Below are 25474 nucleotides of genomic sequence, written 5' to 3'. Positions count from 1 at the left end.
TAAGCACAGGTAAAGAGACAAGTCATTGTAGACAGGCAAATAGGTAGATAGACAGATAGATGAATATAATTAAAAAAGAAATTAACACGGACGTGATTCGAACACGCGAACTTCTGATCTGGAGTCAGACGTGCTACTGTGTCGCCACCGAGTCCACTTAGCGCAGCCGTTCACACACACGCGGTAGCATGTTTTGCTCGGCCTTCTCTCGATGAAGCACAGGTAAAGAGACAAGTCATTGTAGACAGACAAATAAGTAGATAGAACGATAGATGAAAATAATAAAAAAGTGAATTTGACCCGAACGTGATTTGAACACTCAACCTTCTGATCTGGAGTCAGACGCGCTACCGTGGCGCCACCGAGTCCGTTTGAGTAGCCATTCAAACACACGCGGTAGCATGTTTTGCACGGCCTTCAGTCGAGGAAGCACTGGTAAAGAGACAAGTCATTGTAGACAGACAAATAAGTAGATAGACAGATAGTGGAAAATAATAAAAGAAAGAATTTCACCCAGACGTGATTCGAACACGCAACCTTCTGATGTGGAGTCTGACGCGCTACCGTTGCGCCTTAGAGTCCGCTTAGGGTAGCCGTTCGCACACACGTGTTAGCATGTTTTCCTTGGTCTGCTGTCGATGAAGCACAGGTAAAGAGACAAGTCATTGTAGACAGACAAAAGAGTAGATCGACAGATAGATGAAAATAATAAAAAAGGGAATTTGACTTGGACGGGATTCGAACACTTAACCTTCTGATCTGGAGTCAGACGTGCTACTGCGTCGCCACCGAGTCCGCTTAGCGCAGCCGTTCGCACACACGCGGTAGCATGTTTTGCTCGGCCTTCTCTCGATGAAGCACAGGTAAAGAGACAAGTCATTGTAGAATGACGAAAAGTAGGTAGACAGATAAAAATAACAAAAAAGAGAATTTGACCCGCACATGGTTCGAACACGCCACCTTCTGATCTGGAGTCAGACGTGCTAAAGTTGCACCACCGAGTCCGCTTAAGGTAGCCGTTCGCACACACGCGGTAGCATGTTTTGCACGGCCTTCAGCCGAGGAAGCACAGGTAAACAGACAAGTCATTGTAGACAGACAAATAAGTAGATAGACAGATAGTGGAAAATAATAAAAGAAAGAATTTCACCCAGACGTGATTCGAACACGCAACCTTCTGATCTGGAGTCAGACGCGCTACCGGTTCGCCACAGAGTCCGCTTAGTGTTGGCGTTCGCACACACGTGGTAGAATGTTTTGGTCGGCCTTTTATCGATGAAGCAAAGGTAAAGAGAGAAGTCATTGTAGACAGACAAATAAGTAGATAGACAGATATTCGAAAATAATAAAAAGAGAGAATTTGACCCGAACGTGATTCGAGCACGCAACCTTCTGATCTGGATTCAGACGCGCTACCGTTGCGCCACCGAGTCCGTTTAGGGTAGCCATTCACACACACGCGGTAGCATGTTTTGACGGCCTTCAGTCGAGGAAGCATAGGTAAAGAGACAAGTCATTGTAGACAGACAAATAAGTAGATAGAAAGATAGTGAAAAATAATAAAAGAAAGAATTTCACCCAGACGTGATTCGAACACGCAGCCTTCTGATCTGGAGTCAGACGCGCTACCGTTGCGCCACCGAGTCCGTTTGAGTAGCCATTCAAACACACGCGGTAGCATGTTTTGCACGGGCTTCAGTCGAGGAAGCACTGGTAAAGAGACAAGTCATTGTAGACAGACAAATAAGTAGATAGACAGATAGTGGAAAATAATAAAAGAAAGAATTTCACCCAGACGTGATTCGAACACGCAATCTTCTGATCTGGAGTCTGACGCGCTACCGTTGCGCCTTAGAGTCCGCTTAGGGTAGCCGTTCGCACACACGTGTTAGCATGTTTTCCTTGGTCTGCTGTCGATGAAGCACAGGTAAAGAGACAAGTCATTGTAGACAGACAAAAGAGTAGATCGACAGATAGATGAAAATAATAAAAAAGGGAATTTGACTTGGACGGGATTCGAACACTTAACCTTCTGATCTGGAGTCAGACGTGCTACTGCGTCGCCACCGAGTCCGCTTAGCGCAGCCGTTCGCACACACGCGGTAGCATGTTTTGCTCGGCCTTCTCTCGATGAAGCACAGGTAAAGAGACAAGTCATTGTAGAATGACGAAAAGTAGGTAGACAGATAAAAATAACAAAAAAGAGAATTTGACCCGCACATGGTTCGAACACGCCACCTTCTGATCTGGAGTCAGACGTGCTAAAGTTGCACCACCGAGTCCGCTTAAGGTAGCCGTTCGCACACACGCGGTAGCATGTTTTGCACGGCCTTCAGCCGAGGAAGCACAGGTAAACAGACAAGTCATTGTAGACAGACAAATAAGTAGATAGACAGATAGTGGAAAATAATAAAAGAAAGAATTTCACCCAGACGTGATTCGAACACGCAACCTTCTGATCTGGAGTCAGACGCGCTACCGGTTCGCCACAGAGTCCGCTTAGTGTTGGCGTTCGCACACACGTGGTAGAATGTTTTGGTCGGCCTTTTATCGATGAAGCAAAGGTAAAGAGAGAAGTCATTGTAGACAGACAAATAAGTAGATAGACAGATATACGAAAATAATAAAAAGAGAGAATTTGACCCGAACGTGATTCGAGCACGCAACCTTCTGATCTGGATTCAGACGCGCTACCGTTGCGCCACCGAGTCCGTTTAGGGTAGCCATTCACACACACGCGGTAGCATGTTTTGACGGCCTTCAGTCGAGGAAGCATAGGTAAAGAGACAAGTCATTGTAGACAGACAAATAAGTAGATAGAAAGATAGTGAAAAATAATAAAAGAAAGAATTTCACCCAGACGTGATTCGAACACGCAACCTTCTGATCTGGAGTCAGACGCGCTACCGTTGCGCCACCGAGTCCGTTTGAGTAGCCATTCAAACACACGCGGTAGCATGTTTTGCACGGCCTTCAGTCGAGGAAGCACTGGTAAAGAGACAAGTCATTGTAGACAGACAAATAAGTAGATAGACAGATAGTGGAAAATAATAAAAGAAAGAATTTCACCCAGACGTGATTCGAACACGCAACCTTCTGATCTGCAGTCTGACGCGCTACCGTTGCGCCTTAGAGTCCGCTTAGGGTAGCCGTTCGCACACACGTGTTAGCATGTTTTCCTTGGTCTGCTGTCGATGAAGCACAGGTAAAGAGACAATTCATTGTAGACAGACAAAAGAGTAGATCGACAAATAGATGAAAATAATAAAAAAGGGAATTTGACTTGGACGTGATTCGAACACTTAACCTTCTGATCTGGAGTCAGACGTGCTACTGCGTCGCCACCGAGTCCGCTTAGCGCAGCCGTTCGCACACACGCGGTAGCATGTTTTGCTCGGCCTTCTCTCGATGAAGCACAGGTAAAGAAACAAGTCATTGTAGAATGACGAATAAGTAGGTAGACAGATAAAAATAACAAAAAAGAGAATTTGACCCGCACATGGTTCGAACACGCCTCCTTCTGATCTGGAGTCAGACGTGCTAAAGTAGCACCACCGAGTCCGCTTAAGGTAGCCGTTCGCACACACGCGGTAGCATGTTTTGCTCGGCCTTCTGTCGATGAAACACAGGTAAAGAGACAAGTCATTGTAGACAGACAAATAAGTAGATAGACAGATAGATGAAAATAATAAAAAAGAGAATTTGACCCGAACGTGATTCGAACACGCAACCTTCTGATCTGGAGTCAGACGCGCTACCTTTGCGCCACCGAGTCCGTTTGAGTAGCCATTCAAACACACACGGTAGCATGTTTTGCACGGCCTTCAGTCGAGGAAGCACTGGTAAAGAGACAAGTCATTGTAGACAGACAAATAAGTAGATAGACAGGTAGTGGAAAATAATAAAAGAAAGAATTTCACCCAGACGTGATTCGAACACGCAACCTTCTGATCTGGAGTCTGACGCGCTACCGTTGCGCCTTAGAGTCCGCTTAGGGTAGCCGTTTGCACACACGTGTTAGCATGTTTTCCTTGGTCTGCTGTCGATGAAGCACAGGTAAAGAGACCAGTCATTGTAGACAGACAAAAGAGTAGATCGACAGATAGATGAAAATAATAAAAAAGGGAATTTGACTTGGACGTGATTCGAACACTTAACCTTCTGATCTGGAGTCAGACGTGCTACTGCGTCGCCACCGAGTGCGCTTAGCGCAGCCGTTCGCACACACACGGTAGCATGTTTTGCTCGGCCTTCTCTCGATGCAGCACAGGTAAAGAGACAAGTCATTGTAGAATGACGAATAAGTAGGTAGACAGATAAAAATAACAAAAAAGAGAATTCTACCCGCACATGGTTCGAACACGCCACCTTCTGATCTGGAGTCAGACGTGCTAAAGTTGCACCACCGAGTCCGCTTAAGGTAGCCGTTCGCACACACGCGGTAGCATGTTTTGCTCGGCCTTCTGTCGATGAAACACAGGTAAAGAGACAAGTCATTGTAGACAGACAAATAGGTAGATAGACAGATAGATGAAAATAATAAAAAAGAGAATTTGACCCGAACGTGATTTGAACACGCAACCTTCTGATCTGGAGATCTGGAGAACGCGCTACCTTTGCACCACCGAGTCCGTTTGAGTAGCCATTCACACACACGCGGCAGCATGTTTTGCACGGCCTTCAGCCGAGGAAGCACAGGTAAACAGACAAGTCAATGTAGACAGACAAATAAGTAGATGGACAGATAGTGGAAAATAATAAAAGAAAGAATTTCACCCAGACGTGATTCGAACACGCAACCTTCTGATCTGGAGTCATACGCGCTACCGGTTCGCCACAGAGTCCGCTTAGTGTTGGCGTTCGCACACACGTGGTAGAATGTTTTGGTCGGCCTTTTATCGATGAAGCAAAGGTAAAGAGAGAAGTCATTGTAGACAGACAAATAAGTAGATAGACAGATAGTCAAAAATATTAAAAAAAGAGAATTTGACCCAAACGTGATTCGAGCACGCAACCTTCTGATCTGGATTCAGACGCGCTACCGTTGCGCCACCGAGTCCGTTTAGGGTAGCTATTCACACACACGCGGTAGCAAGTTTTGACGGCCTTCAGTCGAGGGAGCATAGGTAAAGAGACAAGTCATTGTAGACAGACAAATAAGTAGATAGAAAGATAGTGGAAAATAATAAAAGAAAGAATTTCACCCAGACGTTATTCGAACACGCAACCTTCTGATCTGGAGTCTGACGCGCTACCGTTGAGCCTCAGAGTCCGCTTAAGGTGGCCGTTCGCACACACGTGTTAGCATGTTTTGCTTGGCTTGCTGTCGATGAAGCACAGGTAAAGAGACAAGTCATTGTAGACAGACAAAAGAGTAGATAGACAGATAGATGAAAATAATAAAAAAGAGAATTTGACTTGGACGTGATTCGATCACTTAACCTAATGATCTGGAGTCACACGCGCTACCGTTGCGCCACCGAGTCCGCATAGGGTAGCCGCTCGCACACACGCGGTAGCATGTTTTGCTCAGCCTTCTGTCGATGAAGCACAGGTAAAGAGACAAGTCATTGTAGACAGGCAAATAGGCAGATAGACAGATACATGAAAATAATAAAAAAAGAAATAACACGGACGTGATTCGAACACGCGAACTTCTGATCTGGAGTAAGACGTGCTACTGTGTCGCCACCGAGTCCACTTAGCGCAGCCGTTCGCACACACCGGGTAGAATGTTTTGCTCGGCCTTCTGTCGATGAAGCACAGGTAAAGAGACAAGTCATTGTAGACGGACGAATAAGTAGATAGACAGATAAAAATAACAAAAAAGAGAATTCACCCGCACATGGTTCGAGCACAAAACCTTCTGATCTGGAGTATGACGCGCTAATCGCGCCACCGAGTCCGCTTAGGGTAGCCGTTCGCACGCACGCGGTAGCATGTTTTGTTCGACCTTCTGTCGATGAAGCACAGGTAAAGAGACAAGTCATTGTAGACAGGCAAATAAGTAGATAGACAGGTAGTTGAAAATAATAAAAAGAGGATTTGACGCAGACGCGATTCGAACACGCAACCTTCAGATCTGGAGCCAGACGCGCTACCGTCGCGCCACCGAGTCAGCTTAGGGTAGCCGTTCGCACAGACATGGTAGCATGTTTTGCTCGGCCTTCTGCCGATGAATCCCAAGTAAAGGGACAAGTCATTGTAGACAGACAAATATGTAGATATCCAGATAGATAAAAATAATGAAAAGAGAATTTGACCCAAACGTGATTCGCACACACAACCTTCTGATCTGGATTCAGACGTGGTACCGTTGCGCCACCAAGTCCGCTTATAGGGTTGCCTTTCGCACACACGCGGTAGCATGTTTTGCTCGGCTTTCTGTCGATGAAGCACAGGTGAAGAGACAAGTCATTGTAGACAGACATATAAGTAGATAGACAGATAGATGAAAATAATAAAGAAGAGAACTTGACCCGGACGTGGTTCGAACACGCAACCTTCTGATATGGAGTCAGACGTGCTACCGTGTCGCCACCGAGTCCACTTAGTGTAGCCGTTTTCACACACGCGGTAGCATGTTTTGATCGGCCGTGTGTCGATGAAACACAGGTAAAGGGAAAAGTAATTGTAGACAGACAAATAAGTAGTTAGACAGATAGATGAAAATAATAAAAAAGAGGATTTGACGCAGACGCGATTCGAACACGCAACCTTCAGATCTGGAGTCAGACGCGCTACTGTCGCGCCACCGAGTCCGCTTAGGGTAGCCGTTCGCACAGACATGGTAGCATGTTTTGCTCGGCCTTCTGTCGATGAATCCCAAGTAAAGGGACAAGTCATTGTAGACAGACAAATAAGTAGATATCCAGATAAATAAAAGTAATAAAAAGAGAATTTGACCCAAACGTGATTCAAACACACAACCTTCTGATCTGGAGTCAGACGTGGTACCGTTGCGCCAAGTCCGCTTATAGGGTTGTCCTTCGCACACACGCGGTAGATTGTTTTGCTCGGCCTTCTGTCGATGAAGCACAGGTGAAGAGACAAGTCATTGTAGACAGACAAATAAGTAGATAGACAGATAGATGAAAATAATAAAGAAGAGAACTTGGCCCGGACGTGATTTGAACACGCAACCTTCTGATCTGGAGTCAGACGCGCTACCGTTGCGCCCTCGAGTCCGTTCAGGGTCGCCGTTCGCACATACGCGGTAGCATGTTTTGCACGGCCTTCTGTCGACGAAGCAAACGTAAAGGAACAAGTCATTCTAGAAGGACAAATATGTAGATAAACAGATAGATGAAATTCATAAAAAGAAAATTTGACCCGGACGTGATTAGAAAACGCAACCTTCTGATCTGGAGTCAGACGTGCTAAAGTTGCACCACCGAGTCCGCTTAAGGTAGCTGTTCGCACACACGTGGTAGCATGTTTTGCTCGGCCTTCTGTCGATGAAACACAGGTAAAGAGACAAGTCATTGTAAACAGACAAATAAGTAGATAGACAGATAGATGAAAATAATAAAAAAGAGAATTTGACTTGGACGTGATTCGAACACGCAACCTTCTGATCTGGAGTCAGACGCGCTACCGTTGCGCCACCGAGTCCGCATAGGGTAGCCGCTCGCACACACGCGGTAGCATGTTTTGCTCAGCCTTCTGTCGATGAAGCACAGGTAAAGAGACAAGTCATTGTAGACAGGCAAATAGGTAGATAGACAGATACATGAAAATAATAAAAAAAGAAATAACACGGACGTGATTCGAACACGCGAACTTCTGATCTGGAGTCAGACGTGCTACTGTGTCGCCACCGAGTCCACTTAGCGCAGCCGTTCGCACACACGGGGTAGCATGTTTTGCTCGGCCTTCTGTCGATGAAGCACAGGTAAAGAGACAAGTCATTGTAGACAGACAAATAAGTAGATAGAACGATAGATGAAAATAATAAAAAAGTGAATTTGACCCGAACGTGATTCGAACACGCAACCTTCTGATCTGGAGTCAGACGCGCTACCGTTGCGCCACCGAGTCCGTTTGAGTAGCCATTCAAACACACGCGGTAGCATGTTTTGCACGGCCTTCAGTCGAGGAAGCACTGGTAAAGAGACAAGTCATTGTAGACAGACAAATAAGTAGATAGACAGATAGTGGAAAATATTAAAAGAAAGAATTTCACCCAGACGTGATTCGAACACGCAACCTTCTGATCTGGAGTCTGACGCGCTACCGTTGCGCCTTAGAGTCCGCTTAGGGTAGCCGTTCGCACACACGTGTTAGCATGTTTTCCTTGGTCTGCTGTCGATGAAGCACAGGTAAAGAGACAAGTCATTGTAGACAGACAAAAGAGTAGATCGACAGATAGATGAAAATAATAAAAAAGGGAATTTGACTTGGACGTGATTCGAACACTTAACCTTCTGATCTGGAGTCAGACGTGCTACTGCGCCGCCACCGAGTCCGCTTAGCGCAGCCGTTCGCACACACGCGGTAGCATGTTTTGCTCGGCCTTCTCTCGATGAAGCACAGGTAAAGAGACAAGTCATTGTAGAATGACGAAAAGTAGGTAGACAGATAAAAATAACAAAAAAGAGAATTTGACCCGCACATGGTTTGAACACGCCACCTTCTGATCTGGAGTCAGACGCGCTACCTTTGCACCACCGAGTCCGTTCAAGTAGCCATTCACACACACGCGGCAGCATGTTTTGCACGGCCTTCAGCCGAGGAAGCACAGGTAAAGAGACAAGTCATTGTAGACAGACAAATAAGTAGATAGACAGATAGATGAAAATAATAAAAAGAGAATTTGACCCGAACGTGATTCGAACACGCAACCTTCTGATCTGGAGTCAGACGCGCTACCTTTGCACCACCGAGTCCGTTTGAGTAGCCATTCACACACACGCGGCAGCATGTTTTGCACGGCCTTCAGCCGAGGAAGCACAGGTAAACAGACAAGTCAATGTAGACAGACAAATAAGTAGATAGACAGATAGTGGAAAATAATGAAAGAAAGAATTTCACCCAGACGTGATTCGAACACGCAACCTTCTGATCTGGAGTCAGACGCGCTACCGGTTCGCCACCGAGTCCGCTTAGTGTTGGCGTTCGCACACACGTGGTAGAATGTTTTGGTCGGCCTTTTATCGATGAAGCAAAGGTAAAGAGAGAAGTCATTGTAGACAGACAAATAAGTAGATAGACAGATAGTGAAAAATAATAAAAAAGAGAATTTGACCCAAACGTGATTCGAGCACGCAACCTTCTGATCTGGATTCAGACGCACTACCGTTGCGCCACCGAGTCCGTTTGGGTAGCTATTCACACACACGCGGTAGCATGTTTTGACGGCCTTCAGTCGAGGAAGCATAGGTAAAGAGACAAGTCATTGTAGACAGACAAATAAGTAGATAGAAAGATAGTGGAAAATAATAAAAGAAAGAATTTCACCCAGACGTTATTCGAACACGCAACCTTCTGATCTGGAGTCTGACGCGCTACCGTTGAGCCTCAGAGTCCGCTTAAGGTGGCCGTTCGCACACACGTGTTAGCATGTTTTGCTTGGCTTGCTGTCGATGAAGCACAGGTAAAGAGACAAGTCATTGTAGACAGACAAAAGAGTAGATAGACAGATAGATGAAAATAATAAAAAAGAGAATTTGACTTGGACGTGATTCGATCACTTAACCTAATGATCTGGAGTCACACGCGCTACCGTTGCGCCACCGAGTCCGCATACGGTAGCCGCTCGCACACACGCGGCAGCATGTTTTGCTCAGCCTTCTGTCGATGAAGCACAGGTAAAGAGACAAGTCATTGTAGACAGGCAAATAGGTAGATAGACAGATACATGAAAATAATAAAAAAAGAAATAACACGGACGTGATTCGAACACGCGAACTTCTGATCTGGAGTCAGACGTGCTACTGTGTCGCCACCGAGTCCACTTAGCGCAGCCGTTCGCACACACGGGGTAGCATGTTTTGCTCGGCCTTCTGTCGATGAAGCACAGGTAAAGAGACAAGTCATTGTAGAAGGACGAATAAGTAGATAGACAGGTAGTTGAAAATAATAAAAAAGAGGATTTGACGCAGACGCGATTCGAACACGCAACCTTCTGATCTGGAGTCAGACGCGCTACCGTTGCGCCACCGAGTCCGTTTGAGTAGCCATTCAAACACACGCGGTAGCATGTTTTGCACGGCCTTCAGTCGAGGAAGCACTGGTAAAGAGACAAGTCATTGTAGACAGACAAATAAGTAGATAGACAGATAGTGGAAAATAATAAAAGAAAGAATTTCACCCAGACGTGATTTGAACACGCAACCTTCTGATCTGGAGTCTGACGCGCTACCGTTGCGCCTTAGAGTCCGCTTAGGGTAGCTGTTCGCACACACGTGTTAGCATGTTTTCCTTGGTCTGCTGTCGATGAAGCACAGGTAAAGAGACCAGTCATTGTAGACAGACAAAAGAGTAGATCGACAGATAGATGAAAATAATAAAAAAGGGAATTTGACTTGGACGTGATTCGAACACTTAACCTTCTGATCTGGAGTCAGACGTGCTACTGCGTCGCCACCGAGTGCGCTTAGCGCAGCCGTTCGAACACACACGGTAGCATGTTTTGCTCGGCCTTTTCTCGATGCAGCACAGGTAAAGAGACAAGTCATTGTAGAATGACGAATAAGTAGGTAGACAGATAAAAATAACAAAAAAGAGAATTTGACCCGCACATGGTTCGAACACGCCACCTTCTGATCTGGAGTCAGACGTGCTAAAGTTGCACCACCGAGTCCGCTTAAGGTAGCCGTTCGCACACACGCGGTAGCATGTTTTGCTCGGCCTTCTGTCGATGAAACACAGGTAAAGAGACAAGTCATTGTAGACAGACAAATAGGTAGATAGACAGATAGATGAAAATAATAAAAAAGAGAATTTGACCCGAACGTGATTCGAACACGCAACCTTCTGATCTGGAGATCTGGAGAACGCGCTACCTTTGCACCACCGAGTCCGTTTGAGTAGCCATTCACACACACGCGGCAGCATGTTTTGCACGGCCTTCAGCCGAGGAAGCACAGGTAAACAGACAAGTCAATGTAGACAGACAAATAAGTAGATAGACAGATAGTGGAAAATAATAAAAGAAAGAATTTCACCCAGACGTGATTCGAACACGCAACCTTCTGATCTGGAGTCAGACGCGCTACCGGTTCGCCACAGAGTCCGCTTAGTGTTGGCGTTCGCACACACGTGGTAGAATGTTTTGGTCGGCCTTTTATCGATGAAGCAAAGGTAAAGAGAGAAGTCATTGTAGACAGACAAATAAGTAGATAGACAGATAGGCAAAAATATTAAAAAAAGAGAATTTGACCCAAACGTGATTCGAGCACGCAACCTTCTGATCTGGATTCAGACGCACTACCGTTGCGCCACCGAGTCCGTTTAGGGTAGCTATTCACACACACGCGGTAGCATGTTTTGACGGCCTTCAGTCGAGGAAGCATAGGTAAAGAGACAAGTCATTGTAGACAGACAAATAAGAAGATAGAAAGATAGTGGAAAATAATAAAAGAAAGAATTTCACCCAGACGTTATTCGAACACGCAACCTTCTGATCTGGAGTCTGACGCGCTACCGTTGCGCCTCAGAGTCCGCTTAAGGTGGCCGTTCGCACACACGTGTTAGCATGTTTTGCTTGGCTTGCTGTCGATGAAGCACAGGTAAAGAGACAAGTCATTGTAGACAGACAAAAGAGTAGATAGACAGATAGATGAAAATAATAAAAAAGAGAATTTGACTTGGACGTGATTCGAACACTTAACCTTCTGATCTGGAGTCAGACGCGCTACCGTTGCGCCACCGAGTCCGCATAGGGTAGCCGCTCGCACACACGCGGTAGCATGTTTTGCTCAGCCTTCTGTCGATGAAGCACAGGTAAAGAGACAAGTCATTGTAGACAGGCAAACAGGTAGATAGACAGATACATGAAAATAATAAAAAAAGAAATAACACGGACGTGATTCGAACACGCGAACTTCTGATCTGGAGTAAGACGTGCTACTGTGTCGCCACCGAGTCCACTTAGCGCAGCCGTTCGCACACACCGGGTAGAATGTTTTGCTCGGCCTTCTGTCGATGAAGCACAGGTAAAGAGACAAGTCATTGTAGAAGGACGAATAAGTAGATAGACAGATAAAAATAACAAAAAAGAGAATTCACCCGCACATGGTTCGAGCACAAAACCTTCTGATCTGGAGTATGACGCGCTAATTGCGCCACCGAGTCCGCTTAGGGTAGCCGTTCGCACGCACGCGGTAGCATGTTTTGTTCGACCTTCTGTCGATGAAGCACAGGTAAAGAGACAAGTCATTGTTGACAGGCAAATAAGTAGATAGACAGGTAGTTGAAAATAATAAAAAAGAGGATTTGACGCAGACGCGATTCGAACACGCAACCTTCAGATCTGGAGCCAGACGCGCTACCGTCGCGCCACCGAGTCAGCTTAGGGTAGCCGTTCGCACAGACATGGTAGCATGTTTTGCTCGGCCTTCTGTCGATGAATCCCAAGTAAAGGGACAAGTCATTGTAGACAGACAAATATGTAGATATCCAGATAGATAAAAATAATGAAAAGAGAATTTGACCCAAACGTGATTCGCACACACAACCTTCTGATCTGGATTCAGACGTGGTACCGTTGCGCCACCAAGTCCGCTTATAGGGTTGCCTTTCGCACACACGCGGTAGCATGTTTTGCTCGGCTTTCTGTCGATGAAGCACAGGTGAAGAGACAAGTCATTGTAGACAGACATATAAGTAGATAGACAGATAGATGAAAATAATAAAGAAGAGAACTTGACCCGGACGTGGTTCGAACACGCAACCTTCTGATATGGAGTCAGACGTGCTACCGTGTCGCCACCGAGTCCACTTAGTGTAGCCGTTTTCACACACGCGGTAGCATGTTTTGATCGGCCTTGTGTCGATGAAACACAGGTAAAGGGAAAAGTCATTGTAGACAGACAAATAAGTAGTTAGACAGATAGATGAAAATATTAAAAAAGAGAATTTGACCCAGACGCGATTCGAACACGCAACCTTCAGATCTGGAGTCAGACGCGCTACCGTTGCGCCACCGAGTCCGCTTCGGGTAGCCGTTCGCACAAACGTGGTAGCATGTCTTGCTCGGCCTTCTGTCGATGATTCCTAAGTAAAGGGACAAGTCATTGTAGACAGACAAATAAGTAGATATCCAGATAAATAAAAATAATAAAAAGAGAATTTGACCCAAACGTGATTCAAACAAACAACCTTCTGATCTGGAGTCAGACGTGGTACCGTTGCACCACCAAGTCCGCTTATAGGGTTGCCCTTCGCACACACGCGGTAGACTGTTTCGCTCGGCCTTCTTTCGATGAAGCACAGGTGAAGAGACAAGTCATTGTAGACAGACAAATAAGTAGATAGACAGATAGATGAAAATAATAAAGAAGAGAACTTGACCCGGACGTGATTTGAACACGCAACCTTCTGATCTGGAGTCAGACGCGCTACCGTTGCGCCACCGAGTCCGCTTAAGGTAGCTGTTCGCACACACGCGGTAGCATGTTTTGCTCGGCCTTCTGTCGATGAAACACAGGTAAAGAGACAAGTCATTGTAGACAGACAAATAAGCAGATAGACAGATAGATGAAAATAATAAAAAGTGAATTTGACCCGAACGTGATTCGAACACGCAACCTTCTGATCTAGAGTCAGACGCGCTACCGTTACGCCACCGAGTCCGTTTAGGGTAGCTATTCACACACACGCGGTAGCATGTTTTGACGGCCTTCAGTCGAGGAAGCACTGGTAAAGAGACAAGTCATTGTAGACAGGCAAATAAGTAGATAGAAAGATAGTGGAAAATAATAAAAGAAAGAATTTCACCCAGACGTTATTCGAACACGCAACCTTCTGATCTGGAGTCTGACGCGCTACTGTGTCGCCACCGAGTCCACTTAGCGCAGCCGTTCGCACACACGCGGTAGCATGTTTTGCTCGGCCTTCTGTCGATGAAGCACAGGTAAAGAGACAAGTCATTGTAGAAGGACGAATAAGTAGATAGACAGATAAAAATAACAAAAAAGAGAATTCACCCGCACATGGTTCGAACACGCAACCTTCTGATCTGGAGTATGACGCGCTAATTGCGCCACCGAGTCCGCTTAGGGTAGCCGTTCGCACGCACGCGGTAGCATGTATTGCTCGACCTTCTGTCGATGAAGAACAGGTAAAGAGACAAGTCATTGTAGACAGGCAAATAAGTAAATAGACAGGTAGTTGAAAATAATAAAAAAAGAGGATTTGACGCAGACGCGATTCGAACACGCAACCTTCAGATCTGGAGTCAGACGCGCTACCGTCGCGCCACCGAGTCCGCTTAGGGTAGCCGTTCGCACAGACATGGTAGCATGTTTTGCTCGGCCTTCTGTCGATGAATCCCAAGTAAAGGGACAAGTCATTGTAGACAGACAAATAAGTAGATATCCAGATAAATAAAAGTAATAAAAAGAGAATTTGACCCAAACGTGATTCAAACACACAACCTTCTGATCTGGAGTCAGACGTGGTACCGTTGCGCCAAGTCCGCTTATAGGGTTGCCCTTCGCACACACGCGGTAGACTGTTTTGCTCGGCCTTCTGTCGATGAAGCACAGGTGAAGAGACAAGTCATTGTAGACAGACAAATAAGTAGATAGACAGATAGATGAAAATAATAAAGAAGAGAACTTGGCCCGGACGTGATTTGAACACGCAACCTTCTGATCTGGAGTCAGACGCGCTACCGTTGCGCCCTCGAGTCCGTTCAGGGACGCCGTTCGCACATACGCGGTAGCATGTTTTGCACGGCCTTCTGTCGACGAAGCAAACGTAAAGGAACAAGTCATTCTAGAAGGACAAATATGTAGATAAACAGATAGATGAAATTCATAAAAAGAAAATTTGACCCGGACGTGATTAGAAAACGCAACGTTCTGATCTGGAGTCAGACGTGCTAAAGTTGCACCACCGAGTCCGCTTAAGGTAGCTGTTCGCACACACGCGGTAGCATGTTTTGCTCGGCCTTCTGTCGATGAAACACAGGTAAAAAGACAAGTCATTGTAAACAGACAAATAAGTAGATAGACAGATAGATGAAAAGAATAAAGAAGAGAACTTGACCCGGACGTGGTTCGAACACGCAACCTTCTGATCTGGAGTCTGACGCGCTACCGTTGCGCCTCAGAGTCCCCTTAAGGTAGCCGTACGCACAAACGCGGTAGCATGTTTTGCTCGGCTTTCTGTCGATTAAGCACAGGTAAAGAGACAAGTCATTTTAGACAGGCAAATAGGTAGATAGACAGATAGATGAATATAATTAAAAAAGAAATTAACACGGACGTGATTCGAACACGCGAACTTCTGATCTGGAGTCAGACGTGCTACTGTGTCGCCACCGAGTCCACTTAGCGCAGCCGTTCACACACACGCGGTAGCATGTTTTGCTCGGCCTTCTCTCGATGAAGCACAGGTAAAGAGACAAGTCATTGTAGACAGACAAATAAGTAGATAGAACGATAGATGAAAATAATAAAAAAATGAATTTGACCCGAACGTGATTCGAACACGCAACCTTCAGATCTGGAGTCAGACGCGCTACCGTTGCGCCACCGAGTCCGTTTGAGTAGCCATTCAAACACACGCGGTAGCATGTTTTGCACGGCCTTCAGTCGAGGAAGCACTGGTAAAGAGACAAGTCATTGTAGACAGACAAATAAGTAGATAGACAGATAGTGGAAAATAATAAAAGAAAGAATTTCACCCAGACGTGATTCGAACACGCAACCTTCTGATCTGGGGTCAGACGCGCTACCGGTTCGCCACAGAGTCCGCTTAGTGTTGGCGTTCGCACACACGTGGTAGAATGTTTTGGTCGGCCTTTTATCGATGAAGCAAAGGTAAAGAGAGAAGTCATTGTAGACAGACAAATAAGTAGATAGACAGATAGTCAAAAATAATAAAAAAAGAGAATTTGACCCAAACGTGATTCGAGCACGCAACCTTCTGATCTGGATTCAGACGCGCTACCGTTGCGCCACCGAGTCCGTTTAGGGTAGCTATTCACACACACGCGGTAGCATGTTTTGACGGCCTTCTCTCGATGAAGCACAGGTAAAGAGACAAGTCATTGTAGAATGACGAAAAGTAGGTAGACAGATAAAAATAACAAAAAAGAGAATTTGACCCGCACATGGTTCGAACACGCCACCTTCTGATCTGGAGTCAGACGTGCTAAAGTTGCACCACCGAGTCCGCTTAAGGTAGCCGTTCGCACACACGCGGTAGCATGTTTTGCTCGGCCTTCTGTCGATGAAACACAGGTAAAGAGACAAGTCATTGTAGACAGACAAATAAGTAGATAGACAGATAGATGAAAATAATAAAAAAGTGAATTTGACCCGAACGTGATTCGAACACGCAACCTTCTGATCTGGAGTCAGACGCGCTACCTTTGCACCACCGAGTCCGTTTAAGTAGCCATTCACACACACGCGGCAGCATGTTTTGCACGGCCTTCAGTCGAGAAAGCATAGGTAAAGAGACAAGTCATTGTAGACAGACAAATAAGTAGATAGAAAGATAGTGGAAAATAATAAAAGAAAGAATTTCACCCAGACGTGATTCGAACACGCAACCTTCTGATCTGGAGTCTGACTTGCTACCGTTGCGCCTCACAGTCCGCTTAAGGTGGCCGTTCGCACCCACGTGTTAGCATGTTTTGCTTGGCTTGCTGTCGATGAAGCACAGGTAAAGAGACAAGTCATTGTAGACAGACAAAAGAGTAGATAGACAGATAGATGAAAATAATAAAAAAGAGAATTTGACTTGGACGTGATTCGAACACTTAACCTTCTGATCTGGAGTCAGACGCGCTACCGTTGCTCCACCGAGTCCGCTTAGGGTAGCCGTTCGCACGCAGGCGGTAGCATGTTTTGCTCGACCTTCTGTCGATGAAGCACAGGTAAAGAGACAAGTCATTGTAGACAGGCAAATAAGTAGATAGACAGGTAGTTGAAAATAATAAAAAAGAGGATTTGACGCAGACGCAATTCGAACACGCAACCTTCAGATCTGGAGTCAGGCGCGCTACCGTCGCGCCACCGAGTCCGCTTAGGGTAGCCGTTCGCACAGACATGGTAGCATGTTTTGCTCGGCCTTCTGTCGATGAATCCCATGTAAAGGGACAAGTCATTGTAGACAGACAAATATGTACATATCCAGATAGATAAAAATAATGAAAAGAGAATTTGACCCAAACGTGATTCGAACACACAACCTTCTGATCTGGAGTCAGACGTGTTACCGTTGCGCCACCAAGTCCACTTAGTGTAGCCGTTTTCACACACGCGGTAGCATGTTTTGATCGGCCTTGTGTCGATGAAACACAAGTAAAGGGAAAAGTCATTGTAGACAGACAAATAAGTAGTTAGACAGATAGATGAAAATATTAAAAAAGAGAATATGACCCGGATGTGATTCGAACACGCAACCTTCTGATCTGGGGTCAGACGCGCTACCGTTGCGCCACCAAGTCCGTTTAGGGTAGCCATTCACACACACGCGGTAGCATGTTTTGCACGGCCTTCAGTCGAGGAAGCACAGGTAAAGAGACAAGTCATTGTAGACAGACAAATAAGTAGAAAGACAGATGGTGGAAAATAATAAAAAAGAAATTAACATGGACGTGATTCGAACACGCGAACTTCTGATCTGGAGTCAGACGAGCTACCGTTGCGCCACCGAGTCCGCTTGAGTAGCCATTCAAACACACGCGGTAGCATGTTTTCAACGGCCTTCAGTCGAGGAAGCACTGGTAAAGAGACAAGTCATTGTAGACAGACAAATAAGTAGATAGACAGATAGTGGAAAATAATAAAAGAAAGAATATCACCCAGACGTGATTCGAACACGCAACCTTCTGATCTGGAGTCTGACGCGCTACTGTTGCGCCTCAGTGTCCGCTCAGGGTAGCCGTTCGCACACACGTGTTAGCCGATCAAAACATGCCTCCGCGTGTGTGAAAACGGCTACACTAAGTGGACTCGGTGGCGACACGGTAGCACGTCTGACTCCATATCAGAAGATTGCGTGCTCGAACCACGTCCGGGTCAAGTTCTCTTCTTTATTATTTTCATCTATCTGTCTATCTACTTATATGTCTGTCTACAATGACTTGTCTCTTCACCTGTGCTTCATCGACAGAAAGCCGAGCAAAACATGCTACCGCGTGTGTGCGAAGGGCAACCCTATAAGCGGACTTGGTGGCGCAACGGTACCACGTCTGACTCCAGATCAGAAGGTTGTGTGTTCGAATCACGTTTGGGTCAAATTCTCTTTTCATTATTTTTATCTATCTGGATATCTACTTATTTGTCTGTCTACAATAACTTGTCCCTTTACTTGGGATTAATCGATAGAAGGCTGAGCAAAACATGCTACCATGTCTGTGCGAACGGCTACCCTAAGCGGACTCGGTGGCGCGACGGTAGCGCGTCTGACTCCAGATCTGAAGGTTGCGTGTTCGAATCGCGGCTGCGTCAAATCCTCTCTTTTATTATTTTCAACTATCTGTCTATCTACTTATTTGCCAGTCTACAATGGCTTGTCTCTTTACCTGTGCTTCATCGACAGAAGGTCGAGCAAAACATGCTACCGCGTGCGTGCGAACGGCTACCCTAAGCGGACTCGGTGGCGCAACTTTAGCGCGTCATACTCCAGATCAGAAGGTTGCGTGTTCGAACCATTTGCGGGTGAATTCTCTTTTTTGTTATTTTTATCTGTCTATCTACTTATTCGTCCTTCTACAATGACTTGTCTCTTTACCTGTGCTTCATCGACAGAAGGCCGAGCAAAACATGCTACCGCGTGTGTGCGAACGGCTGCGCTAAGTGGACTCGGTGGCGACACAGTAGCACGTCTGACTCCAGATCAGAAGTTCGCGTGTTCGAATCACGTCCGTGTTAATTTCTTTTTATATTATTTTCATCTATCTGTCTATCTACCTATTTGCCTGTCTACAATGACTTGCCTCTTTACCTGTGCTTCATCGACAGATGGCCGAGCAAAACATGCTACCGCGTGTGTGCGAACGGCTACCCTAAGCGGACTCGGTGGCGCAACGGTAGCGCGTCTGACCCCAGATCAGAAGGTTAAGGGTTCGAATCACGTCCAAGTCAAATTCTCCTTTTTATTATTTTCATCTATCTGTCTATCTACTCTTTTGTCTGTCTACAATAACTTGTCTCTTTACCTGTGCTTCATCGACAGCAAGCCAAGCAAAACATGCTAACACGGTTGTGCGAACGGCCACCTTAAGCGGACTCTGAGGCGCAACGGTAGCGCGTCAGACTCCAGATCAGAAGGTTGCGTGTTCGAATCACGTCTGGGTGAAATTCTTTCTTTTATTATTTTCCACTATCTTTCTATCTACTTATTTGTCTGTCTACAATGACTTGTCTGTTTACCTGTGCTTCCACGACTGAAGACCGTGCAAAACATGCTACCGCGTGTGTGTGAATGGCTACTCAAACGGACTCGGTGGCGCAAAGGTAGCGCGTTTGACTCCAGATCAGAAGGTTGCGTGTTCAAATCACGTTCGGGTCAAATTCTCATTTTTATTATTTTCATCTATCTGTCTATCTACTTATTTGTCTGTCTACAATGACTTGTCTCTTTACCTGTGTTTCATCGACAGAAGGCCGAGCGAAACATGCTACCGCGTGTGTGCGAACGGCTACCTTAAGCGGACTCGGTGGTGCAACTTTAGCACGTCTGACTCCAGATCAGTAGGTGGCGTGTTCGAACCATGTGCGGGTCAAATTCTCTTTTTTGTTATTTTTATCTGTCTATCTACTTATTCGTCATTCTACAATGACTTGTCTCTTTACCTGTGCTTCATCGAGAGAAGGCCGAGCAAAACATGCTACCGCGTGATTGCGAACGGCTGCGCTAAGTGGACTCGGTGGCGACACAGTAGCACGTCTGACTCCAGATCAGAAGGTTAAGTGTTCGAATCACGTCTAAGTCAAATTCCCTTTCTTATTATTTTCATCTATCTGTCGATCTACTCTCTTGTCTGTCTACAATTACTTGTCTCTTTACCTGTGCTTCATCGACAGCAGGCCAAGCAAAACATGCTAACACGTGTGTGCGAACGGCTACACTAAGCGGACTCGAAGGCGCAACGGTAGCGCGTCAGACTCCAGATCAGAAGGTTGCGTGTTCGAATCACGTCTGGGTGAAATTCTTTCTTTTATTATTTTCCACTATCTGTCTATCTACTTATTTGTCTGTCTACAATGACTTGTCTCTTTACCAGTGCTTCCTCGACTGAAGGCCGTGCAAAACATGCTACCGCGTGTGTTTGAATGGCTACTCAAACGGACTCGGTGGCGCAACGGTAGCGCGTCTGACTCCAGATCAGAAGGTTGCGTGTTCGAATCACGTTTGGGTCAAATTCTCTTTTTTATTATTTTCATCTGTCTGTCTATCTACTTATTTGTCTGTCTACAATGACTTGTCTCTTTACCTGTGTTTCATCGACAGAAGGCCGAGCAAAACATGCTACCGCGTGTGTGCGAACAGCTACCTTAAGCGGACTCGGTGGTGCAACTTTAGCACGTCTGACTCCAGATCAGAAGGTTGCGTTTTCTAATCACGTCCGGGTCAAATTTTCTTTTTATGAATTTCATCTATCTGTTTCTCTACTTAATTTTCCTTCTAGAATGACTTGTCCCTTTACCTTTGCTTCGTCGACAGAAGGCCGTGCAAAACATGCTACCGCGTATGTGTGAACGGCGACCCTGAACGGACTCGGTGGCGCAACGGTAGCGCGTCTGACTCCAGATCAGAAGGTTGCGTGTTCAAATCACGTCCGGGTCAAATTCTCTTTTTTAATATTTTCATCTATCTGTCTATCTACTTATTTGTCTGTCTACAATGACTTGTCCCTTTACCTGTGCTTCATCGACACAAGGCCGATCAAAACATGCTACCGCGTGTGTGAAGACGGCTACACTAAGTGGACTCGGTGGCGACACGACAGCACATCTGACTCCATATCAGAAGGTTGCGTGTTCGAACCACGTCCGGGTCAAGTTCTCTTCTTTATTATTTTCATCTATCTGTCTATCTACTTATTTGTCTGTCTACAATGACTTGTCTCTTCACCTGTGCTTCATCGACAGAAGGCCGAGCAAAACAGTCTACCGCGTGTGTGCGAAGGGCAACCCTATAAGCGGACTTGGTGGCGCAACGGTAGCGCGTCTGACTCCAGATCTGAAGGTTGCGTGTTCGAATCGCGTCAGGGTCAAATCTTCTTTCTTATTATTTTCAACTATCTGTCTATCTACTTATTTGTCTGTCTACAATGACTTGTCTCTTTGCCTGTGCTTCATCGACAGAAGGCCGAGCAAAACATGCTACCGCGTGTGTGCGAACGGCTACCCTAAGTGGACTCGGTGGCGCAACTTTAGCGCGTCATACCCCAGATCAGAAGGTTGCGTGTTCGAACCATGTGCGGGTCAAATTCTCTTTTTTGTTATTTTTATCTGTCTATCTACTTATTCGTCAATCTACAATGACTTGTCTCTTTACCTGTGCTTCATCGACAAAAGGCCGAGCAAAACATGCTACCGCGTGTGGGCGAACGGCTGCGCTAAGTGGACTCGGTGGCGAGACAGTAGCACGTCTGACTCCAGATCAGAAGGTTGCGTGTTCGAATCACGTCTGGGTGAAATTCTTTCTTTTATTATTTTCCACTATCTTTCTATCTACTTATTTGTCTGTCTACAATGACTTGTCTCTTTACCTATGCTTCCTCGACTGAAGGCCGTGCAAAACATGCTACCACGTGTGTGTGAATGGCTACCCTAAACGGACTCGGTGGCGTAAAGGTAGCGCCTCTGAATCCAGATCAGAAGGTTGCGTGTTCGAATCACGTTCGGGTCAAATTCTCTTTTTTATTATTTTCGACTATCTGTCTATCTACTTATTTGTCTGTCTACAATGACTTCTCTCTTTACCTTTGCTTCATCGATAGAAGGCCGACCAAAACATTCTACCACGTGTGTGCGAACGCCAACACTAAGCGGACTCTGTGGCGAACCGGTAGCGCGTCTGACTCCAGATCAGAAGGTTGTGTGTTCGAATCACGTCTGGGTGAAATTCTTTCTTTTATTATTTTCCACTATCTGTCTATCTACTTATTTGTCTGTCTACAATGACTTGTCTGTTTACCTGTGCTTCCACGACTGAAGGCCGTGCAAAACATGCTACCGCGTGTGTGTGAATGGCTACTCAAACGGACTCGGTGGCGCAAAGGTAGCGCGTCTGACTCCAGATCAGAAGGTTGCGTGTTCAAATCACGTTCGGGTCAAATTCTCATTTTTATTATTTTCATCTATCTGTCTATCTACTTATTTGTCTGTCTACAATGACTTGTCTCTTTACCTGTGTTTCATCGACAGAAGGCCGAGCGAAAAATGCTACCGCGTGTGTGCGAACGGCTACCTTAAGCGGACTCGGTGGTGCAACTTTAGCACGTCTGACTCCAGATCAGTAGGTGGCGTGTTCGAACCATGTGCGGGTCAAATTCTCTTTTTTGTTATTTTCATCTGGCTATCTACTTATTCGTCATTCTACAATGACTTGTCTCTTTACCTGTGCTTCATCGAGAGAAGGCCGAGCAAAACATGCTACCGCGTGATTGCGAACGGCTGCGCTAAGTGGACTCGGTGGCGACACAGTAGCACGTCTGACTCCAGATCAGAAGGTTAAGTGTTCGAATCACGTCTAAGTCAAATTCCCTTTTTTAAAATTTTCATCTATCTGGCGATCTACTCTCTTGTCTGTCTACAATTACTTGTCTCTTTACCTGTGCTTCATCGACAGCAGGCCAAGCAAAACATGCTAACACGTGTGTGCGAACGGCTACCCTAATCGGACTCGAAGGCGCAACGGTAGCGCGTCAGACTCCAGATAAGAAGGTTGCGTGTTCGAATCACGTCTGGGTGAAATTCTTTCTTTTATTATTTTCCACTATCTGTCTATCTACTTATTTGTCTGTCTACAATGACTTGTCTCTTTACCAGTGCTTCCTCGACTGAAGGCCGTGCAAAACATGCTACCGCGTGTGTTTGAATGGCTACTGAAACGGACTCGGTGGCGCAACGGTAGCGCGTCTGACTCCAGATCAGAAGGTTGCGTGTTCGAATCACGTTTGGGTCAAATTCTCTTTTTTATTATTTTCATCTATCTGTCTATCTACTTATTTGTCTGTCTACAATGACTTGTCTCTTTACCTGTGTTTCATCGACAGAAGGCCGAGCAAAACATGCTACCGCGTGTGTGCGAACAGCTACCTTAAGCGGACTCGGTGGTGCAACTTTAGCACGTCTGACTCCAGATCAGATGGTTGCGTTTTCTAATCACGTCCGGGTCAAATTTTCTTTTTATGAATTTCATCTATCTGTTTATCTACTTTATTGTCCTTCTAGAATGACTTGTTCCTTTACCTTTGCTTCGTCGACAGAAGGCCGTGCAAAACATGCTACCGCGTATGTGTGAACGGCGACCCTGAACGGACTCGGTGGCGCAACGGTAGCGCGTCTGACTCCAGATCAGAAGGTTGCGTGTTCAAATCACGTCCGGGTCAAATTCTCTTTTTTAATATTTTCATCTATCTGTCTATCTACTTATTTGTCTGTCTACAATGACTTGTCCCTTTACCTGTGCTTCATCGACACAAGGCCGATCAAAACATGCTATCGCGTGTGTGAAGACGGCTACACTAAGTGGACTCGGTGGCGACACGACAGCACATCTGACTCCATATCAGAAGGTTGCGTGTTCGAACCACGTCCGGGTCAAGTTCTCTTCTTTATTATTTTCATCTATCTGTCTATCTACCTATTTGCCTGTCTACAATGACTTGTCTCTTTACCTGTGCTTCATCGACCGAAGGCCGAGTAAAACATGCTACCGCGTGTGTGCGAACGGCTGCCCTAAGCGGACTCGGTGGCGCAACGGTAGCGCGTCTGACTCCAGATCAGAAGGTTAAGTGTTCGAATCACGTCCAAGTCAAATTCTCTTTTTTATTAATTTCAGCTATCTGTCTATATACTCTTTTGTCTGTCTACAATGACTTGTCTCTTTACCTGTGCTTCGTCGACAGCAACCCAAGCAAAACATGCTAACACGTGTGTGCGAACGGCTACCTTAAGCGGACTCTGAGGCGCAACGGTAGCGCGTCAGACTCCAGATTAGAAGGTTGCGTGTTCGAACCACGTCCGGGTCAAGTTCTCTTCTTTATTAATTTCATCTATCTGTCTATCTACCTATTTGTCTGTCTACAATGACTTGTCTCTTTACCTGTGCTTTATCGACAGAAGACCGCGCAAAACATGCTACCGCGTGTGTGCGAAGGGCAACCCTATAAGCGGACTCGGTGGTGCAACTTTAGCACGTCTGACTCCAGATCAGAAGGTTGCGTGTTCGAACCATGTGCGGGTCAAATTCTCTTTTTTGTTATTTTTATCTGTCTATCTACTTATTCGTCATTCTACAATGACTTGTCTCTTTACCTGTGCTTCATCGACAGAAGTTCGAGCAAAACATGCTACCGCGTGTGTGCGAACGGCTGCACTAAGTGGACTCGGTGGCGACACAGTAGCACGTCTGACTCCAGATCAGAAGTTCGCGTGTTCGAATCACGTCCGTGTTAATTTCTTTTTTAATTATTTTCCACTATCAGTCTATCTACTTATTTGTCTGTCTACAATGACTTGTCCCTTTACTTGGGATTCATCGACGGAAGGCCGAGCAAAACATGCTACCACGTTTGTGCGAACGGCTACCCTAAGCGGACTCGGTGGCGCTACATTCTTTCGTCGGCACTCACGCGCGTCGGACGCAAGAATCATGTGCTCCGTAGGAGCGGCGTTTGCGGCACATACTATCCGCGGTAACAGGATGACCGAAGACCAAGACGCAGGATATGAGATTATTTTGCCACCACTGCCCAGTGGACGCGTTGCGCAAAACACCGTGTTTTTACACGGTGATGTGCGCGGCAGACCGTATCGAGTCGAAGATTTCCGAGACGCGCTCGGACCTACAGGACTGCTGCCGGAGGTGTTGGCACTGGGGGCCTACCAGATAAATCATGTCTGGGCGGTCACCATGAACAACGCGGACGCTACGAAACGCTTGCTGGATGTGAAGGAGTTGAAAGTCAAGGGCCGACGCTGCATCATCGTAAACCCCAGGATCAGCAGGTGCGGCTGCGTCTTCATTGGCTGCTGTACGGCGTCAACGATGAAGACGTGCGAACGGCGTTGGCGGCTTATGGGAAGGTCGTACATGTCACAAGGGAGCATTG

General features: G+C 46.1%; 26 non-coding genes across 26 annotated transcripts; 8 read left to right on the top strand and 18 right to left on the bottom strand.

Annotated features, from left to right (window-relative positions):
- Nucleotides 1–296: 296 nt before the first annotated feature.
- Nucleotides 297–368, bottom strand: TRNAW-CCA (transfer RNA tryptophan (anticodon CCA)). The gene has a single exon. It is a non-coding gene; the product is annotated as a tRNA-Trp (tRNA).
- Nucleotides 369–1361: 993 nt separating this feature from the next.
- TRNAW-CCA (transfer RNA tryptophan (anticodon CCA)) lies at nucleotides 1362–1433 on the bottom strand. Its single transcript has one exon. It is a non-coding gene; the product is annotated as a tRNA-Trp (tRNA).
- Nucleotides 1434–1574: 141 nt separating this feature from the next.
- TRNAW-CCA (transfer RNA tryptophan (anticodon CCA)) lies at nucleotides 1575–1646 on the bottom strand. The gene has a single exon. It is a non-coding gene; the product is annotated as a tRNA-Trp (tRNA).
- A 993-nt stretch (nucleotides 1647–2639) lies between these two features.
- On the bottom strand, nucleotides 2640–2711 carry TRNAW-CCA (transfer RNA tryptophan (anticodon CCA)). Its single transcript has one exon. It is a non-coding gene; the product is annotated as a tRNA-Trp (tRNA).
- A 141-nt stretch (nucleotides 2712–2852) lies between these two features.
- On the bottom strand, nucleotides 2853–2924 carry TRNAW-CCA (transfer RNA tryptophan (anticodon CCA)). The gene has a single exon. It is a non-coding gene; the product is annotated as a tRNA-Trp (tRNA).
- A 779-nt stretch (nucleotides 2925–3703) lies between these two features.
- TRNAW-CCA (transfer RNA tryptophan (anticodon CCA)) lies at nucleotides 3704–3775 on the bottom strand. Its single transcript has one exon. It is a non-coding gene; the product is annotated as a tRNA-Trp (tRNA).
- A 1212-nt stretch (nucleotides 3776–4987) lies between these two features.
- Nucleotides 4988–5059, bottom strand: TRNAW-CCA (transfer RNA tryptophan (anticodon CCA)). The gene has a single exon. It is a non-coding gene; the product is annotated as a tRNA-Trp (tRNA).
- A 2483-nt stretch (nucleotides 5060–7542) lies between these two features.
- On the bottom strand, nucleotides 7543–7614 carry TRNAW-CCA (transfer RNA tryptophan (anticodon CCA)). The gene has a single exon. It is a non-coding gene; the product is annotated as a tRNA-Trp (tRNA).
- A 354-nt stretch (nucleotides 7615–7968) lies between these two features.
- Nucleotides 7969–8040, bottom strand: TRNAW-CCA (transfer RNA tryptophan (anticodon CCA)). Its single transcript has one exon. It is a non-coding gene; the product is annotated as a tRNA-Trp (tRNA).
- A 776-nt stretch (nucleotides 8041–8816) lies between these two features.
- Nucleotides 8817–8888, bottom strand: TRNAW-CCA (transfer RNA tryptophan (anticodon CCA)). Its single transcript has one exon. It is a non-coding gene; the product is annotated as a tRNA-Trp (tRNA).
- Nucleotides 8889–10095: 1207 nt separating this feature from the next.
- On the bottom strand, nucleotides 10096–10167 carry TRNAW-CCA (transfer RNA tryptophan (anticodon CCA)). Its single transcript has one exon. It is a non-coding gene; the product is annotated as a tRNA-Trp (tRNA).
- A 1639-nt stretch (nucleotides 10168–11806) lies between these two features.
- Nucleotides 11807–11878, bottom strand: TRNAW-CCA (transfer RNA tryptophan (anticodon CCA)). The gene has a single exon. It is a non-coding gene; the product is annotated as a tRNA-Trp (tRNA).
- Nucleotides 11879–13082: 1204 nt separating this feature from the next.
- Nucleotides 13083–13154, bottom strand: TRNAW-CCA (transfer RNA tryptophan (anticodon CCA)). Its single transcript has one exon. It is a non-coding gene; the product is annotated as a tRNA-Trp (tRNA).
- Nucleotides 13155–13511: 357 nt separating this feature from the next.
- Nucleotides 13512–13583, bottom strand: TRNAW-CCA (transfer RNA tryptophan (anticodon CCA)). The gene has a single exon. It is a non-coding gene; the product is annotated as a tRNA-Trp (tRNA).
- Nucleotides 13584–15639: 2056 nt separating this feature from the next.
- TRNAW-CCA (transfer RNA tryptophan (anticodon CCA)) lies at nucleotides 15640–15711 on the bottom strand. The gene has a single exon. It is a non-coding gene; the product is annotated as a tRNA-Trp (tRNA).
- Nucleotides 15712–16067: 356 nt separating this feature from the next.
- On the bottom strand, nucleotides 16068–16139 carry TRNAW-CCA (transfer RNA tryptophan (anticodon CCA)). Its single transcript has one exon. It is a non-coding gene; the product is annotated as a tRNA-Trp (tRNA).
- A 350-nt stretch (nucleotides 16140–16489) lies between these two features.
- TRNAW-CCA (transfer RNA tryptophan (anticodon CCA)) lies at nucleotides 16490–16561 on the bottom strand. Its single transcript has one exon. It is a non-coding gene; the product is annotated as a tRNA-Trp (tRNA).
- A 996-nt stretch (nucleotides 16562–17557) lies between these two features.
- TRNAW-CCA (transfer RNA tryptophan (anticodon CCA)) lies at nucleotides 17558–17629 on the bottom strand. Its single transcript has one exon. It is a non-coding gene; the product is annotated as a tRNA-Trp (tRNA).
- A 1570-nt stretch (nucleotides 17630–19199) lies between these two features.
- On the top strand, nucleotides 19200–19271 carry TRNAW-CCA (transfer RNA tryptophan (anticodon CCA)). Its single transcript has one exon. It is a non-coding gene; the product is annotated as a tRNA-Trp (tRNA).
- Nucleotides 19272–19626: 355 nt separating this feature from the next.
- On the top strand, nucleotides 19627–19698 carry TRNAW-CCA (transfer RNA tryptophan (anticodon CCA)). Its single transcript has one exon. It is a non-coding gene; the product is annotated as a tRNA-Trp (tRNA).
- Nucleotides 19699–20477: 779 nt separating this feature from the next.
- Nucleotides 20478–20549, top strand: TRNAW-CCA (transfer RNA tryptophan (anticodon CCA)). Its single transcript has one exon. It is a non-coding gene; the product is annotated as a tRNA-Trp (tRNA).
- A 355-nt stretch (nucleotides 20550–20904) lies between these two features.
- On the top strand, nucleotides 20905–20976 carry TRNAW-CCA (transfer RNA tryptophan (anticodon CCA)). The gene has a single exon. It is a non-coding gene; the product is annotated as a tRNA-Trp (tRNA).
- Nucleotides 20977–22399: 1423 nt separating this feature from the next.
- Nucleotides 22400–22471, top strand: TRNAW-CCA (transfer RNA tryptophan (anticodon CCA)). Its single transcript has one exon. It is a non-coding gene; the product is annotated as a tRNA-Trp (tRNA).
- A 779-nt stretch (nucleotides 22472–23250) lies between these two features.
- Nucleotides 23251–23322, top strand: TRNAW-CCA (transfer RNA tryptophan (anticodon CCA)). The gene has a single exon. It is a non-coding gene; the product is annotated as a tRNA-Trp (tRNA).
- A 355-nt stretch (nucleotides 23323–23677) lies between these two features.
- TRNAW-CCA (transfer RNA tryptophan (anticodon CCA)) lies at nucleotides 23678–23749 on the top strand. Its single transcript has one exon. It is a non-coding gene; the product is annotated as a tRNA-Trp (tRNA).
- Nucleotides 23750–24105: 356 nt separating this feature from the next.
- On the top strand, nucleotides 24106–24177 carry TRNAW-CCA (transfer RNA tryptophan (anticodon CCA)). The gene has a single exon. It is a non-coding gene; the product is annotated as a tRNA-Trp (tRNA).
- Nucleotides 24178–25474: the final 1297 nt, after the last annotated feature.

The sequence above is a fragment of the Rhipicephalus microplus genome, chromosome 5, assembly GCF_043290135.1.
Source record: "Rhipicephalus microplus isolate Deutch F79 chromosome 5, USDA_Rmic, whole genome shotgun sequence".
Classification (NCBI taxonomy): Eukaryota; Metazoa; Arthropoda; class Arachnida; order Ixodida; family Ixodidae; genus Rhipicephalus; species Rhipicephalus microplus.
The sequence above is the reverse complement of the archived record's forward strand: the minus strand, read 5'-3'. Positions and strand labels throughout refer to the sequence as shown.